Source organism: Schistocerca gregaria, chromosome 6 (assembly GCF_023897955.1).
Source record: "Schistocerca gregaria isolate iqSchGreg1 chromosome 6, iqSchGreg1.2, whole genome shotgun sequence".
Lineage (NCBI taxonomy): Eukaryota > Metazoa > Arthropoda > Insecta > Orthoptera > Acrididae > Schistocerca > Schistocerca gregaria.
In genome coordinates, this window is record NC_064925.1 from 210,833,429 (window position 1) to 210,852,704 (window position 19,276).

The window sequence follows — 19,276 nt, forward strand, 5'->3', positions numbered from 1 at the left end:
ATCATAGATTAATGCTGGATAACCTTTCTTTCAAAAACGTGCAGTTTACGGAGAGGACTTAGCAACACGAATGCCACTGCCACACCATCTTCCATTCGAATTTAGATAGTTTCAGAACGCACAAAAGTATTAACATCGCCAGACATGACATAGCTACATCCGCACACAAGGCAACTCTGCCTGCAACTGTCACCATTTCCATCTTTTCGCATCATTCATCACCGAGGTCATCTGCATAAAATAGACTGAAAACCCATAGTGGTTCCCCTCTTTTCTCATTAGCTTTGTCAAAAGTTTAAGGTATTTCCAAGTAACCTCAGAATATTACAGGTGTCATAACTACTATAAACATTATTTATTATGCTCTTAGTATCTTAAATAACTTTTCATTCATTTTCTTTTAATAGGTAGTCAAAGATTTTTAACATTGTTTCTAAGGTCGGTACTGTAATGGTTCTTTATTTGCGAAACCATTACCACCCGCCAACCCTATTTTTCGATACCGTATACTAATGAATATTTTTCTACGTAATGTCTTATATTTTTCACTCTATTCAAATTTGTTTTCATTTTTATATGTATGTACGACGATATTTTGAGATGTTGAAATCGATATAATATATAGTGTGACTATCTTTGTACTTATTGTTATCTTTGATGCTGGCTTGTGACTTTTGGCCTGGAAGCGTACAGGGTAGTCGAGTTTTTGTATTGAATATGAACAGTCTCGACTTTGTGTTGGAAATGAAAAGATGAGTCTGAATTGCGGACAATGAAAAATGTTGTGAGTTTTATTAAGAGCAGTAACGGCTGCGAAATTGTATCATGAAGTAATGTTTTGAACATGCGAAAGTATAAAAAGTTCAATAAATGTGAATTTTTGTGGAATGTGAGTGTCAAGAACTATTTTCAAGTGGCCAGTGTTTAAAAAAGTATGAAGCACATTGCAATGAAAAACATAAATCATCAAATTAATCCAGAAAGATTGTCTTCGTAAGTTCTTCAAGTCGGCGTAATTATCATCCGAGTGCCTATCGCACCAACAGCGATAGTCATGCTACCTAGACAGCATTTTTAATTACGACCCAAAGCCGGAGCGAGATCGTCGTTGCATTGCAAATAAAAGATAAGTGGTATTATTGTTAATTTTCTTCAGTGACTGTAATCAATACCTGCCACATTAAAGACCTTTTAGTTGCACAATAAAAAGTTCATACTTTGATTGTGGGACGTGATAATTTTTGAACTAATTAACTTTTGGTTGAGGTACTGATATAATACCTTAAGAATCGATTTTAATTTTAATACCTTCTTTTTTTCTAATTTAAGCTGATACCTTACAAAGTCAAATCCCGTTCTTTAGCTTTCTCTGTGGTGTCGCAATTTTAGTAATCAATACTGTGTAAGTTATCAGTTCAGTCATAATATAAATGTTAATTGTTTCATCAGCCTGAAAATTCTCATTTCATCTGGCGTAAAGTGCACTCTTCATTTTAATTCAAGACACATCCACACAGTAGTTTGGGCAAAAGCCGTTGTTTTACAAATTTTCCTGTTTTCCTTCAGGCATCTGTTGTCACAAGCATGTCTACGAATTTTTCTACCTTATTTTCTACAACGATAGTGCGGTGCTTGGGTTGTTAAGAAGAACGATGTAGTGCTTCTTCGGATGCGTATGCATGTCCAAAGGAATATTCTTAATAACACAAGCATTGCAACGTCGTATTTATCCGCCGACATTAGGCACCGACTTTCAGTCACAAAGTGTGCAGAGTACAGTTTATGTCGGAGGAAAGACGACGTTCGGAAATTTGGGTCTACCGTGAGTTGTGCACGGATAGCCAAAGCGGTTAAGGCGACCGCTCCGTAAAAAGGCGAAATTTTCACCGTCGTCATTCTCTTGTTCAGCTGAGGGTTGTTCGTATTCGCAACTGCAAAAGCATTTCATTCTTATCATACCACTTGTAATGCCACGATATACACAACTAAGTGTTTATCATGTTCTGTCGTAACATGCCAATAGTTATTTACCATGATTTACACTCATGTGACAAAATTCATGGAATAGTGATACGCCGTTGTCCATGTGGCGTTAGTATCACCGGCACAAGGAATAAGGGAAGGGCGTTGGCAGAGCGGTCATTGTAACAGGTGACAAAACGTCAAAAGGTTTCCGACATGATTATGGCCGCGCGACGGGAGGCAACAGACTCTGAACGTTGAATGATATTAGGAGTTAGATGCATGGGACGTGCCATTTCGGTAATCAGCTTTCTGAAGTCCACAGTGCCAAAAATGTGCTGAGATTTCCAAATTTCAGGCATTACCTCTCACCACGGATAACGCATTGGTCGACGGCCTTCACTTAACGACCGAGAGCAACGGCGTTTGCGTAGAGTTGTCAGTGCTAACAGACAAGCAACAGTGTGTCAAATTACCGCAGAAATCAATGCGGGACGCACGAGGAAAGTATCCGTTCGGACAGCCCGGCGAAATATGGCGTTAATGGACTATGGCGGCAGACGACCGACGCGAATTCCTTTGCTAACTGCACAACATCGCCTGCAGCGCCTATCTTGAGCTCGTAACCGTATCGATCGAAAACCGTGAGCTTGTCAGATGAGTCCCAATTTTTGTTGGTAAGAGCTGGTGGTAGAGTTAGAGGATGGTGCAGACACCTCGAAACCACGGATCCAAGTTGTCAATAGTGCGCAAAACTGGGGGTGGCTCTGTAATGGTGTGGGCTGTGTTAAAACAGAATGAAATGGAAATAGTTATGTTCGGCTATTTGAATGCCATTTGCAGCCATTCGTGGAATTCATGTTCGCAAACAACGATGGAATTTTTATGGGGGACAATGTGCCATGTCACTGGGCCGCAACTGTTCGAGATTGGTTTGAGGAGCATTACGGAAAATTGAGCTAACGGTTTCGCATCCAGATAGACCAACATCTACATCTACATGGATACTCTGCAAACCGCATTTAACTGCCTGGCACAGGGTTCATCGAACCACCTTCACAGTTCTCTATTATTCCAATCTCGTATAGCGCGCGGAAAGAATGAACACCTATATCTTTCCGTACGAGCTCTGATTTCCCTTATTTTATCGTCGTGATCGTCCCGCCCTATGTAGGTCGGTGTCAACAAAATATTTTCACTTTCGGAGGAGAAAGCTGGTGATTGGAATTTCGTGAGAAGATTCCATCGCAACGAAAAACGCCTTTCTTTTAGTAATTTCCAGCCCAAATCCTGTATCATTTCTGTGACACTCTCTCGCATATTTCGCGATAATACAAAACGTGCTGACTTTCTTTGAACTTTTTCGATGTACTCCGTCAGTCCTATCTGGTAAGGATCCCACACCTAAAAGAAGACGGATAAGAGTAGGGTGTCCTGCCAATAAAACGCAGCCTTTTGGTTAGCCTTCCCCACAACATTTTCTATGTGTTCTTCCCCATTTAAGTTGTTCATAATTGTAATATCTAGGTATTTAGTTGAATTTAAGGGTTTTAAATTAGACTGATTTATCGTGTAACCGCAGTCTAACGATCTTCGTTGATCCATTATAGATCGTGGGACGACCGCTGGCATGAACTTCTTGATTCAATAATTTACCAACAGCCGTATGTATAGAAGCTCATAAAATAAAAGAAATTTCTACAATGCATACGGCTGTTGGTAAATTATTTCATCAAGAAGTTTAACGAGTTCCTTTTAGCACTCATGTGGATGACCTCACACCCTGCCACTTTTCGCACCATTCAGATGTTTTTCTAAATCATTTTGCAGTTTGTTTTGATCTTCCGATGACTTTATTAATCGATAAACGACAGCGTCATCTGCAAACAATCTAAGCCGGGTGCCCAGAGAGTCTCCCAAATCGTTTATATAGATAAGGAACAGCAAAGGGCTTATTACACTACCTTGGAGAACGCCAGAAATCACTTCTGTATTACTCTTTAACTTTCCATCAGTTATTACTAACTGTGACCTCTCTTACAGGAAATCGCAAATCGAGTCACATAACTGAGACGGGCCGGCCGGGGTGGCCGAGCGATTCTAGGCGCTGCAGTCTGGAGCCGCGCGACCGTTGCGGTCGCAGGTTCGAATCCTGCCTCAGGCATGGGTGTGTGATTTCCTTAGGTTAGTTAGGTTTAAGTAGTTCTAAGTTCTAGGGGACTTTTGACCTTAGAAATTAAGTCCCAAAGTGCTCAGGGCCGTTTGAACCATTTTTTAACTGAGGCGATATTCCATAAGCACGCTATTTTACTACGAGCCGTTTGTGTGGTACAGTGTCAAAACCCTTCCGGAAATCCAGGAATACGGAATCGATCTGAAATCCCTTGTCAATAGCACTCGGTACTTCATGTGAATAAAGAGCTAGCTGTGTTTCACCATGAAACCCCTCGAACGTAATCGAGAGGTGAGTTCATGCACAAAAACCTGCACCAACGACACTTTCCCAATTATGGACAGCTACAGGCGCAGCATGGGTAATACTTCCACAGTGGGCTTCCAACGTCTTGTTGAGTCCATGCCACGTCGAGTTGCTGCACTTCGCTGGGAAAAAGGAGGTCCGACACGATATTAAAACGTGTCCCTTGACCTTAGTCATCTCATTCATACTGAATTTTGCATTAAGTTTCAAGCTGCTACACTCCGTCTCCGTAGGTAAGAGTTTAGTTTGTCTGATTGACATGCAAAGGACCCTGGTCCAACTCCCTAATTTGCCAATGAATTTAGTTCATGCGAAGGCTGGAATGGCATGTGGGCAGCCTAAAGAGGCTAGCTGAGGAGTAACTTGGTTAAGAAGTGGCGGCTTCAAGCTCTGGAAGGCTGAGCAATGCCGGGAGAGTGGTGAGCTGACCCCATACCTGCACCTGACCATGCCATGGAGTTACCATTTTAAACGGCCGTTACAAACTGAATGACAAATAACATCCTCTGTGGCGAAACTTCCCGGCAGATTAAAACTGTGTGCCGGACCGAGACTCGAGCTCGGGACCTTTGCCTTCCGCGGGCAAGTGCTCTCGATCCGACACACAGTTTTAATCTGCCAGGAAGTTTCATATCAGCGCATACTCTGCTGCAGAGTGAAAATCTCATTCTGGAATCATCCCCCAGGCTGTGCCTAAGCCATGTCTCCACAATATCCTTTCTTGCAGGAGTGCTAGTTCTGCAAGGTTCGCAGGAGAGCTTCTGTAAATTTTGGAAGGTAGGACACGAGGTACTGGCAGGAGTAAAGCTGTGAGGACGGGGCGTGAATCGTGCTTGGGTAGCTCAGTTGGTTGAGCACTTGCCCGCGAAAGGCAAAGGTCCCGAGTTCGAGTCTCGGTCCGGCACACAGTTTTAATCTGCCAGGAAGTTTCATATCAGCGCACACTCCGCTGCGGAGTGAAACTCTCATTCTGGAAACAACCTCTGTGTGCAGCCTCGTATCCAAGAACACGAGGACCTTAAGAGGGAAGATTAAGATTGAACGTCCTGCTGATGACAAGGTCATCAGAAACCAATCCAATGCTCATAGTGGGCAATGACGAGTAAATAATGAGCAATGTCATTTTAGTCACAAGCATACTGACTTTCGCCTCAAATAGTCTAAGATAAAAGAGAAACGTGGACTATGGAATTTGTCGGATCACCTCGATCGGCCTGGCGTGCCATGGATCCTCAACCAGGAAACCTAGCACAGCTGGTTATGGCACTGGAGTCGACAAGACTCCACGTTCCTGTTCGGTACCTTCCGAAACCTTGCAGTGGTCTGAGATGCAAAACGTGATTACTAAGGCTTTTTACAGGTGCTATCATTAAGGTGACAGGACGCTGTATATAGGAAAAAGACACGAACACCATCGCTTTTGCCTGGAAGTTAAATGTCTTTAACATTTCACCACCTCTTCTCAGCAGGATACATTGAGGAATGTTCAATACGAATCGTTGGCTTTGACCAGTGACGCAGGAAACACGAGACAAACTTTGTAAACAATATGGCGGCTGCAACATGATACTAGTAGCAATTTTTTCAAAAGGCTCAGTGTATACAGGTCTGTGACCACAACGAGGTTTTTTAATATCACATTCGTTGGCTTCGCCAACTTACAACCAAGGGGTCGCCTTTCAACCTATACTAGCCCTCAGACAAAGTTACATATCTGTCTGTCACCACAAAGAGCCTTTCTTAATATCTCATTCATTGGCTTCGGCAACTCAAAACCAAACTGTTACCTTCCAACCTAACCTATACCTTACCCTAAGCTATAGATCTGTCACCGCAACAAGTTTTTCCCCCATCCATATTCCTTGGCTTCGCCAACTAACAACAAAACTGAGAACATATGTACGACAAAAATTAACTTGACAGCAGCCATTAACATTATGTCACTGTCAGAAGTCAACGGCTCGTATCGAACTTTCCTCTTGAGGCTCTGGGAGTAGGATAGCAGCAACAGCACTGCAAGCACGTAGCCATTTCTCGTGCCTCCAAGTGTTTTCCACGCGGCTCAGCTTCACTCGGCCTGAAGATTCCTCACTCCCCTCCACGCGAGCTTGCACTCACAGAATGTTACACAACGGACGCGTGGCCCTTCCATGTGGCTACGTGGCTGAGGAAACATGTTACTTAGTTCCGATATAATGCAGTGTGAGCACGGTCATTGAATGAAGCGCATCAAGCTTGGACGCACTGCAACTTTGCAACCTGTGACCACGCGGCTGAAATACGAGTGGCATACAACCCGTGCAGACGGCATTGTACACCACTGGCCATTAAAAATGCAACACTACGAAGATTGCGTGCTACAGACGCGAAATTTCACCGAGAGGAAGAAGATGCTGTGATAGGCAAATGATTAGCGTTTCAGAGCATTCACACAAGGCTGGCGCCGGTGGCGACACCTACAACGTGCGGACGTGAGGAAAGTTTCCAAACGATTTGTCATACACAAACAACAGTTGACCGGCGTTGCCTGGTGAAGCGTTGTTGTGATGCCTCGTGTAAAGAGCAGAAATGCGTACCATCACGTTTCAGACATCGAAGATCGGATTGTAGCCTATCGCGATTGCGGTTTATCGTATCGCGACATTGCTGCTCACGTTGGTTGAGATCCAGTGACTGGTAGCAGAATATGGAATCGGTGGATGCTGGATCCCAACGGCCTCGTATCACGAGCAGTCGACATGAAAGGCATCTTATCTTCATGGCTGTAACGGATCGTGCAGCCACGTCTCGATCCCTGAGTCAACAAATGGGGACGTTTGCAAGACAACAACCCATCTGCACGAACAGTTCGACGACGTTAGCAGCAGCATGGACTATCATCTCCGAGACCATGGCTGCGGTTACCCTTGACGGTGCATCACAGACAGGAACGCCTGCCATGGTGTACTCAACGACGAACCTTGGTGCGCGAATGGCAAAACGTCATTTTTTTCGGATGAATCCAGGTTCTGTTTACAGCGTCATGATGGTCGCATCCGTGTTTGACGACATCGCGGTGAACGCACATTGGAAGCGTGTATTCGTCATCGCCATACTGGTGTATCACCCAGCGTGATGGTATGGGGTGCACTGGTTACACGTCTCGGTCATCTCTTTTTCGCATTGACGGCACTTCGAAGAGTGGACGTTACAATTCAGATGTGTTATGACCCGTGGCTCTACCCTTCATTCGATCCCTGCGAAACCCTACATTTGAGCAGGATAATGCACGACCGCATGTTGCAGGTCCTGTACGGACCTTTCTGGATACAGAAAATGTTCGACTGCTGCCCTGGCCAGCACATTCTCCAGATCTCTCACCAATTGAAAACGTCTGGCCACTGGTGGCCGAATAACTGGCTCGTCACAATACGCCAGTCACTACTCTTGATGAACTGTGGTATCGTGTTGAAGCTGCATGGGCAGCTGTTCCTGTACACGCCATTCAAGTTCTGTTTGACTCAATGCCTATGCGTATCAATGCCGTTATTACGGCCCGAAGTGGTTGATCTGGGTACTGATTCGTCAGGATGTACGCATCCAAATTGCGTGAAAATGTAATCATATGTCAGTTCTAGTATAATATATTTGTACAGTGAATACCCGTTTATCATCTGCATTTCTTCTTGGTGTAGCAATTTTAATGGCCAGTAGTGTAATAAAATGAGGTAGTGTCGATGATCTTCAGCAACTTCCACTGAAGCCGAATCATGCTCATTCGAATCGATCAGTCACCTACAGTGATGTAAGGACAACACGCAGCATTAACAGGCACAGAGGGCACCGTCAGGGGTCAGTCGCCCCCCCCCCCCCTTCCCCCGCGACCTCTTACAGACCGGCGGCCCTAGGAGACAGGCTATCCGAATTAATGGAGCCGCGCTGCGCCGAGCCGATCCTTTCGCCGGCCGAGATAGATGTCGGGCTGCGTGCTCTACATGCGGCGCCCGTAAATACAGTCCATTGAGGGCGGCTGCCGTGACGCTGATGTATGGTCCGGCAGGGCGACGCCGTGGACCGGCGGCCGCAAGAAGGCCCCGCCGTTATTGATGACTTGGGACCGCCACGACACTGGCGCCTGCCACAACAGCAGCGCCCCGGAAAAATCCGCCTCCTTCTTCCTCCCCCTCCTCCTGCTCCTCCACCCCTCCATCATCCTCCTCCTCTCTCCCTCCTTCCTCCCCTCTTAGTTAACTGCTTTTTCTCTCACGCCGTCAGCTGTGCTGAGGTACAGAGTCGTTTATCCAGGCCCCAGAGATGAAGTATCTGGCTATCCGTCCACGTAACCCCGTGAGTCAAACAGTCAGACCACCACCACTCCGCCAAACCTCGTGGCTATGATGTAATACCCTGACTGCTTCTGCTGTCTTCCAATCTTTCGAGCCACTCGGCCATGTTTGACCGAGTTTCAGACTTCACATACCCCTCGTAGACCACGTGGCATTGTAATGGGGAGTAGAGGGAGGAGGGAGATGGATAAAAATGTGAGAATGTAATACTAAGCTCACCAGACAAAATACTAATCACCTGCTTGAAAGATCAATACTAGTCGCTTTGGAGCACTAAGACAGTGTGGTGCCAGGTGCTCACGTGATCCACCACTGCTAACTTAAGCTTTTGTATGTCCATCCTTTATCCAGTAATGCTGGCTCTGAGCACTATGGGACTTAACTTTTGAAGTCTTCAGTTCCCTAGAACTTAGAACTACTTAACTTAACTAACCTAAGGACATCACACACATCCATGCCCGTGGCAGGATTCGAACCTGCGACATTAGCGGTCTCGCAGTTCCAGACTGCAGCGCCTAGAACCGCTCGGTCAACCCGGCCGGTAGTAATGCTGGCATCTGATGGGTTATGCATGGGGATCATATCAACCCGTGCCGTATCAAAAACAGTCTGAAGATGGCGCAATGAAGCGTTGAAACTGGTAGCGACAAAATAAAATTAAATCATAAAAGTTGGCTGTAGGTGTTTTTATTTTTTGTCACGACTGCTTAGCGTCGTCTCACAAAGAGTAAGACTCCTCTTAAGTTAGGTGACGCGCTTGACTGCTGTCTGGGAGGGAGTGGGTATATATCGTGACTAGCTTCATCCATGGCTTTCAAGAAGCCGTGTGAAAAAAGCGCGAGATGCCCTTCAAGTTATCGATGTTCTATGGTTGTATTTTCTGATTATGAGAAGACAGAAGGAGCTATCTGTTTTACTTACTGAAAACATTATAAAGCCAAGATCGCATAAATATTCTTTATTAAAAACAGGCCGTTTCTTTGCTCTCATATTCAGGCCTTAAACATTCTTTTTGTTATGAAACGTGTTTATTTTAAGTTGGACTTCACGCAAAGGTGTCATGTGGATAAAAAACAGCACATTATAAAAGGTTTGCCGTAAATATTTTAGTTACAACAAACTTTTTACGATGGGCTGTTCTTTACCCACATGACAACTCGGTGTTAGATCCATCTTAAAATGAACGAGTTTCAAAATAAAAAGATTTTTTAAGCACTGATGATGAAAGCAAATTTAGTCGAAACCGGCTGTTTTAAACAAAGAAATATTTATGCGATGATGGCTTTAGAATGCTTTTTGGAATCCAATGACCTTCCCATCCGTCCTCCACCGCTTCCCCAACATTTCGACCATGCGTTTTCTTGTAACATTAACCTTGCACACCTGACCTTTCCCGTAAGAACATCGGTGCACCTTCTACCACCCTAACTATAATACACTAACCTTCCACGCCCAATTCTGTCTATGAGGTGCTTCCGCCATTCACAGCCAGATTCTTTTTATGTCATATTCTCTTTACTCCTGTCTCCCTACAAATCCTTACATTTACAAGGAATCATCACTGCAGTCTTCCTGATAGATCGTAGCACCATGCACGTCATCATACCGTGCATTCCATGATTATTGTTTCATGTTGCTAATAGTCTTCCGCCTGTAAATTGGCTTTTTCAGTCATGATTTCACTAAATCTATAAAACAACAATGATAAATGTGTGTTGGCGCTACCAAACATTTATCGAAAACAGAGACCGCAGTAGACTGAAATTATTACAGACTGAACAGGAGGACTTAATGATGTCAAGACCATTATTCACTTACACAAGACCTTAGTCGGTCTTGTATTCGTCCATAAAAACCTTGCAAAGGCCATATTTTATTACTTCCTTCAAATCATTTATAACTCTATCCTGCTTACCATTTCTATCTGCTCCCACTCTCGTCCTACACCAGTTAATAAATTTCGCACAGCCGGCCTGTGTGGCCGAGCGGTTCTAGGCGCTACATTCTGGAACCGCGCGACCGCTACGTCGCAGGTTCGAATCGTGCCTCGGGCATGGATGTGTGTGATGTCCTTAGGTTAGTTAGGTTTAAGTAGTTTTAAGTCCTAGGGGACTGATGACCTCAGATGTTAAGTCCTATAGTGCTCAGAGCCATTTGAACCAAATTTCGCACACCTGCACATTTTAAACATTTGCAGCATCTTCACCAATACTAAATCTCCAATAAACTTGAATCCAGTCTCTCCTTCATATCCCACATTCTTAAAAATTCTGACCTGCTGGTGCGCCTTCATTAGCCCACCACATCTATCTCCAAACACTCTATAGCCTTTCTCATACTCACTTCAATGGCCGTCCACCCCCCGCCCCCCCCCCCCCTTCCCGACCTTGAACTCACCCCTAAAATCTTCCTATCATTCTAACAACTTCACACCTTACCCTTTCCGTAAGAATGTATCAACCCATCTTCAAACATACAAACTGCTAGAATACAACAAACCTTCCGACACCTATGTACTACCGACACTGATGTGATAAAAGTCATGTCATAGCGATGTACACATGTACACATGGCAGTAGTATCGCGTACACAAGGTACAAAAGGCCGGCGCATTGGCGGAGATATCACTTGTAGTGAGGTGATTCTTGTGAAAAGGTTTCCGACTGATTATGGCCACATGACGGGAATTAACAGACTTTGAACGCAGGATAGCTGTAGTCAGAAGCACGGGACATTCCATGTCAGAACTCGTTAGATCCACAGTGTCAAGAGTGTGCCGAGAATACCAAATTTCAAGCGTTACCTCTCACCACGCACAGCGCAGTGGCCGACAGCCTTCACTTAACGACCGAGAGCAACGTCATTTGCATAGAGTCCTCAGTGCCAATAGACAAGCAAATCTGCGTGAAACAGCCGCAGAAATCAATGTAGGACGTGCGACGAACGTATCCGTTAGGAACAGTTCGGCAAAATGTGCCGTTAATGGGCTATGGCAGCAGACGAGCGACGCGAATACCTTTGCTAACAGGATATCATTGCCTGTAGCATTTCTCCTGGGCCCTTGACCATATTGGTTTTGCCCTAGACGACTGAAAACCCGTAGCCTGGTCAAATGAGTCCCGATTACAGTTAGTAATAGCGGATGGTAGGATCCCAGTATGGCGCAGACCCTACGAAGCCATTGACTCAAGTTGTCAACAAGGCACTGTGCAAGCTGATGGTGGTTCCATGGCGTGGGCTATGTGTGAAATAATTGTTTCATGTCGCAAGCAGTTGTCTTTGACTGTAAAATGATTTTTTCAGTAGCAGGATAACGGTAGACACTCCACTGGCAGCCCGCCACTAATAGAGCAAAGAGAAGGACTTGATCCTCAGGCGCAACTGAATTGATCATTGATCGGAAATGGTTATGTTCTGCTACTTGGACACCCTTTTGCAGCCATTCATGGACGTCACGTTCACAAACAACGATGTAATTCTTTTGGACGACAATGCGCGATTCCACTCGGCCACAGTTGATCGCGACCGGATTGAAGAACGAAGCGAGCGAATGAATTGTCCACCCAGATCGCCGGACATGAATCCCATCGAACATTTACGCAACGTAATCGAGAGATCAGTTCGTGCACAAAATTCTGCACCGACGACGCTATCAAATTATGGACGGCTATAGAGTCGGCACGGCTCAGTGTTCCTGCAGGGGACTTCTAACGACTTGTTGAGTCCATGCCGCATTGAGCTGCTGTAATACGCCGGGCAAAATGAGGTCCGACACGATATTAGGAGGTACCCCACGACTTTTATCGGCTCAGTATATTAGGTGTATCCCCCAGACACATCCCAAACATTCTTTATATCATGTTCTTTTCATTCCTGTCTCCTTAAAAAGCCCAACGTTTAAACGTACCCCCACCACAACCTTCCTGATAGGTCGCAAAACCATGCATATCGTGAAATAATTGTTTCATGTCGCAAGCAGTTGTCTTTGACTGTAAAATGATTTTTTCAGTAGCAGGATAACGGTAGAGACTCCACTGACAGCTCGCCACTAATAGAGCAAAGAGAAACAACTATTATGTAAAGAAATTAAATAACTATAAATTTCCTATTTCGAGAGGGGAGACGTATATGTGCTTCAAACGAGTTCTAATTCTATAAAATGTGTTGTGTGTGTTTCAGTATCTTGTCTGTTCCCACATTTTATTTATACTAGTAGTGACACATGCTTCCGCACAGAGAATGTGCAGAGCTGCCTAAAATACCCGGGTGAGGCATCAGTCTATGATAAAGCATCGATTGTTAATTTACCCTGAGGATTTCATGGACACTACTTGCGAAGCGCAGTATAGTACAAAGTGGTATGCTACTGGTGCTGGTATACTTCTCAGCCACGTAATATAAACACTGGTTGACACTTAAAAAATTAATTAATTTCGCTGCTACGAACAAAAAAGATGCGGTATGCGAGCGACCCAGATTGGTAGAAGGAATGCAGACAGTAATTTTCGAGAAACACGAATCCCTTGTCCTTTATATGGGGTAATTTCGACACCGCGCAACGTTCCGTGAATACTTGCAGCGGCAAAAGAGCTCTGACACCGACCACGTGCGAGTCTCTAAAATCAGGGCGTCATTCCTAACATGCCAAAGACTGTGCCGCTATTGTAGACTCTCCTGAAACAGGACCATTGCTGTAATTCTAGCAGCAACGGCATCCCTAACTAGTGTTCTAGATGTATATGATGATATACTCTAGAGCAGCGTCCCTTTCTTTAATATAACGAACAATGCGTCCATTATGGCAGACAGTATTTATAAGTAACTGCAGATATTATAAGAAGTTCTACGAACTGCTCGCAGATAATGCTGTTGTAAACAGAGAAGTCTCAACCTAGAAAATTACATGCAAATGCGAGACGATATATACAGGATCGACGTTTGGTGCAGTGATTGACAGTTGTACAGCTACGTAAACTAATGCAACGGTTGCAGATAAATAGGTGGAAAGATTCGGTGTAGTATGGTTACACAACTGTTGAACAATCATTGCAAGCAATCACACCCATTAAATAAAACTAACTGTATGAAAGGCAGCTGCCAGACAGATTCACTGGAAGAGTCCTCAGGAAGCGTAGCTCCCCACGCAGGCTGTGGCGTACAAAGCTCTCGTTCAACCAGTACTTTAGGACTGATCGTCAGTCTGTGACCGTTACCAGATACGACTGATAAAGGAAGCAGAGAAAATTCCAAAGAAGAGCATAGCGTTTCTTCACAGTAAGCCCCAAAGTTTCAGCAAAAGGTTCAGCAACTTTCGCAATCAGAATAATTGCCAATTTTGAGGATGTAGAAATTAGTAAGCTAACATACTTTGCATAGAATGAAAATTCCACTCTACAGCGGAGTGTGCACTGTGAGGTCGGGGCGTGAGTCGTGCCTGGGCAGCTCAGTTGGTAGAGCACTTGCCCGCGAAAGGTGAAGGTCCCGACTTCGAGTCTCGGTCCGGCACACACTTTTAATCTGCCTGGAAGTTTCATATCAGCGCACAACCCACTGAAGAGTGAAAATTTCATTCTAGAAACAATCCCTAGGCTGTGGCTAAGCCATGTCTCCGCAATATCCTTTCTTCGAGGAGTGCTAGTTCTGCAAGGTTCTCAGGAGAGCTTCTGTGAAGTTTGGAAGTTAGGAGACGTGGTACTGGCGGATTTAAAGCTGTGAGGACAGGGCATGAGTCGTGCTTGGGTAGCTCAGTTGGTAGAGCATTTGCCCGCGAAAGGCAAAGGTCCCGAGTTCGAGTCTCGGTCCGGCACACAGTTTTAATCTGCTAGGTAGTTTCATATTTTGCATACTTGCAATCTCTGATGTCATACGGAATAATATTCTGGGGCAACTCAACACTTAGGCAAAAGGTATTCACCGCTCAAAAGAAAGTAGTTAGAATAATGTGTGGGGTTCATAGTCGCACATCTCGTAGACATCTGTTTAAAAGGTTAGGAATTCTTACAACTGCTTCACAGTACATTTACTCAGTAATGAATTTTTTTCTCAACAACATGGGCCACTTTAAAATCTACAGCGACATTCATGATTACAATACCAGAAAAAAGAAAGACCCACACTATCCTTTACTTAACCTATCTTTGACACAGAAAGCGGTAAAATATGCTGCTATAAAATTTTTTGATAAATTACCAGATGAAATAAAATGTCTGACAGACAGCAGTAATAGTTTCAAAAACAAATTGGAATCATACCTCCTTGACTACTCCTTCTATACCATAGATGAATTCTTGAACATGAGTAAATACATCTGGAAATGTAATATATGCATTTTGTGCCATTTAAGGGAATGGGGGAAAAAATCTTGTTTCCTGTGCCCATTTCTTGTGCATTTGACACGTTCCACATCATAACGGTTTTTCCGTGCAATTCATCAATGGAACACGTAACTAATTAACTAACTAACCGCGATGCTGACCCATCTTACAGTGGCAAACGCTACGTGCATCACGAAGTGGTTTACTGTTGAAATTCGAACAGTGTAAGTTCCTACTAGAGCACAACAATATATTGTTTCTTCCTAGGCATATTTTGCGAAAAGATCACGAAGGCGAAATTAGAAAGATTCTATCTTAATACGGAAACTTATCAGCAGTTATTCTACCCACCCACCATTCGTGAATGGAACAGGGAAATATTTGAAGTACCCTCCGCTACAGCCGATAATACGACTAGTGATGTGCAGATACAAACGTAGACATTTCACCATAGTTTACAGTTTTATACGCAATGAGAAGAAATACTCAGGCGATGTTCATGGAGTGTGGTTTTATATTAGGATACTCAATGGCTTCCTTTCCGAGTAGTCTGATATGGATGACTTGGGCATCTAATATCATCACTGCCCTTGAGAGCCTGGCCGATTTATTTTAAAATTAATAATGTGGGATGTTTCCCCTTAACCCGCCGTGAGTACACTCCTTTCGACAAAAAGAAAATGTGGTATCGGTTATTCGCATAAGACCTAAGTCCCCGTTTATTTAGTGAATGTTCCAAGAATGTCTTCGCCTAGTTAGAGAATGTAATCCCCCCTATGTACGCCCAGGCATGCAGGATCGTACAACATCGCCATGTACCTGGAGTCAACAAATGGGCTCGTGTGCATCAAGAAGTCCAAGCGGACAACACGACGACGTCTGCGTCAACCGCGCACTGTGAGCATGGTGACTATTTCCGTGGATTCCCTTCACACGGCAGCAGAGTGAGATGCGCAGACCATGTTACCCCAAACGGCAACGCTGAACATAAAAGTGACACAATGTCGTCCTTAGAAATGACGAGTTGCAGTTCTGGGTACTTAATCACGATGGATGTATCCATTCGTGGAGAATCTGGGGAGAACGAAAGTTTCCAGATTATATCCGCCAACGCCATAGATGTCCAACATGTGGGATAATGGTATGGAATACATCACCTCCTCCTCGCGTGGCCGGTAATATGCACAACAACAGCTACAATCCTGACAGACCGGAGGTTGTACTAAATCTACAGGGTTGCCATTATATTATTGCAACAATATAACCCGAAACTACATATTGCCTGTGTTGCTCTAGCATACCTGGATGGGCTGTTCTAGTGCTACCCTAGCCAGCACGTTCTCCAGATGTCTCACCCATCGAAAGTCTTTGGTAATTGCTCGCTGACAGACCATAACACCACCACTCGCCAAACCACTGCGACTGATGAATTCTGCTGTAGAATTGAAGTAGCACAGAACGACATAACCATACCTTTCCTCCAAGTTCGAATGGGGCCCGACTGGGTTAGAGCCTTTTTTTTGTGCCGGAGGTGACAGCTATGTGTGCTTCATTTCACAGCTCTGCATCCACAACTCACTTACTGATTTCATTATTCAGTAGCTGAGTACCTGGCGTTGCTCAGGTCTGTAATTCCAATCTTCTGTTAGTCAGTCTCCTCCTCTATCAACCATTTACTGTCTGTCTCCTCCTGCCCGCCTTGATCTCTGTTCATCTCCTCATACCTCTCTCTCTGCCCATCTGCTCCTCCCACTCTGTCCTGTTGCTCCTCCCCCTTCCGTCCATGTCCTCTTCTTCTAATTCTATCTCTTCGACCCTCTCTTACTCCTACTCCACCCTCTCCCTCGCCATTTCCTCCAACTCCCCTCTTCATCTCATTCTCCTCCATCTCTCTGTTCATGTCTTGCTCCCTCCTCCCTCTACCTCCTCCTGTTTCCTTTTCATGTTCAACTCCTGCTCTCCGCTCTGTCCATCTCCTATTCTTCCCTTTCTTTGTCCACTTCCTCCACCCTCCTATCTATGTACATCTTCTTCTCCCCTTTTCTCTCTTCATCTTATTGCCCCTACCCAATAGGATACTGGTGGTTCTTAGCCCCATAGCATTTCTTTCCAGATCATACCTAATGTGTGTACAGGATGTAGTTGAAATCGTTCTTGGGGCTTAGTATGTGCTTTTTACCCCTTGGGTTTGCCTGTATGCGCGTATGTTAAATATACACTCCTGGATATGGAAAAAAGAACAAATTGACACCGGTGTGTCAGACCCACCATACTTGCACTGGACACTGCGAGAGGGCTGTACAAGCAATGATCACACGCACGGCACAGCGGACACACCAGGAACCGCGGTGTTGGCCGTCGAATGGCGCTAGCTGCGCAGCATTTGTGCACCGCCGCCGTCAGTGTCAGCCAGTTTGCCGTGGCATACGGAGCTCCATCGCAGTCTTTAACACTGGTAGCATGCCGCGACAGCGTGGACGTGAACCGTATGTGCAGTTGACGGACTTTGAGCGAGGGCGTATAGTGGGCATGCGGGAGGCCGGGTGGACGTACCGCCGAATTGCTCAACACGTGGGGCGTGAGGTCTCCACAGTACATCGATGTTGTCGCCAGTGGTCGGCGGAAGGTGCACGTGCCCGTCGACCTGGGACCGGACCGCAGCGACGCACGGATGCACGCCAAGACCGTAGGATCCTACGCAGTGCCGTAGGGGACCGCACCGCCACTTCCCAGCAAATTAGGGACACTGTTGCTCCTGGGGTATCGGCGAGGACCATTCGCAACCGTCTCCATAAAGCTGGGCTACGGTCCCGCACACCGTTAGGCCGTCTTCCGCTCACGCCCCAACATCGTGCAACCCGCCTCCAGTGGTGTCGCGACAGGCGTGAATGGAGGGACAAATGTAGACGTGTCGTCTTCAGCGATGAGAGTCGCTTCTGCCTTGGTGCCAATGATGGTCGTATGCGTGTTTGGCGCCGTGCAGGTGAGCGCCACAATCAGGACTGCATACGACCGAGGCACACAGGGCCAACACCCGGCATCATGGTGTGGGGAGCGATCTCCTACACTGGCCGTACACCTCTGGTGATCGTCGAGGGGACACTGAATAGTGCACGGTACATCCAAACCGTCATCGAACCCATCGTTCTACCATTCCTAGACCGGCAAGGGAACTTGCTGTTCCAACAGGACAATGCACGTCTGCATGTATCCCATGCCACCCAACGTGCTCTAGAAAGTGTAAGTCAACAACCCTGGCCAGCAAGATCTCCGGATCTGTCCCCCAATGAGCATGTTTGGGACTGAATGAAGCGTCCTCTCACGCGGTCTGCACGTCCAGCACGAACGCTGGTCCAACTGAGGCGCCAGGTGGAAATGGCATGGCAAGCCGTTCCACAGGACTACATCCAGCATCTCTACGATCGTCTCCATGGGAGAATAGCAGCCTGCATTGCTGCGAAAGGTGGATATACATTGTACTAGTGCCGACATTGTGCATGCTCTGTTGCCTGTGTCTATGTGCCTGTGGTTCTGTCAGTGTGATCATGTGATGTATCTGACCCCAGTAATGTGTCAATAAAGTTTCCCCTTCCTGGGACAATGAATTCACGGTGTTCTTATTTCAATTTCCAGGAGTGTATTTCACCTATGCTTAACATTTCACACGTATTTGTACACATGTTTCACCTGAATGTCTTGCAAATTTCGCCCTGCAATTTCATTTTCACGCAGCTAAATGATTATGACGTCGTATTTCCTAAATATGTATTGCACAATGATATAATTTCGCAACTACATCCATTGGATTATGTGGAGACCGTCTGCGAAATGTGTTGTGAATAAAGTTAGTATAGCTAAGTAACAAATTAAAACATCGTGCATAATGCGTCACTTTTCCGCGTATCTAGGTATTTGATATATGTCTTGTGAACTACGTATAATAATATAATTTTGCTGATATAAGAGAAAACTGTCTACAAAATGTGTCGCGAATACAGTTAATAGCAAAGAAGTAATAAATTAAAACGTCATAGTTCATGAGTCTATTTCACTGCATAAACAGCGAAAATGTAGTAAGCTATAAACTTGTTTCCTTTCATCATTTTGTGGGAGTTGTCAGCCAGAAAAAGTTTCGTGAATGTATCAGATGATGTGTAAAGTTTGTTGCAAGTCACTTAGTGCTCTCATTCTCAAAT

The 19,276-nt window shown here is 45.1% G+C and overlaps 1 protein-coding gene and 1 non-coding gene across 3 annotated transcripts in view; both read left to right on the plus strand.

The window, feature by feature from the left end:
• LOC126278009 (neural cell adhesion molecule 1-B-like) overlaps window positions 1-19,276 on the plus strand; it is a 1,138,606-nt gene that overhangs the window by 1,063,982 nt on the left and 55,348 nt on the right. The gene's annotated exons all lie outside the window — the stretch shown is intronic.
• On the plus strand, window positions 14,499-14,573 carry Trnas-cga (transfer RNA serine (anticodon CGA)). The gene has a single exon. It is a non-coding gene; the product is annotated as a tRNA-Ser (tRNA).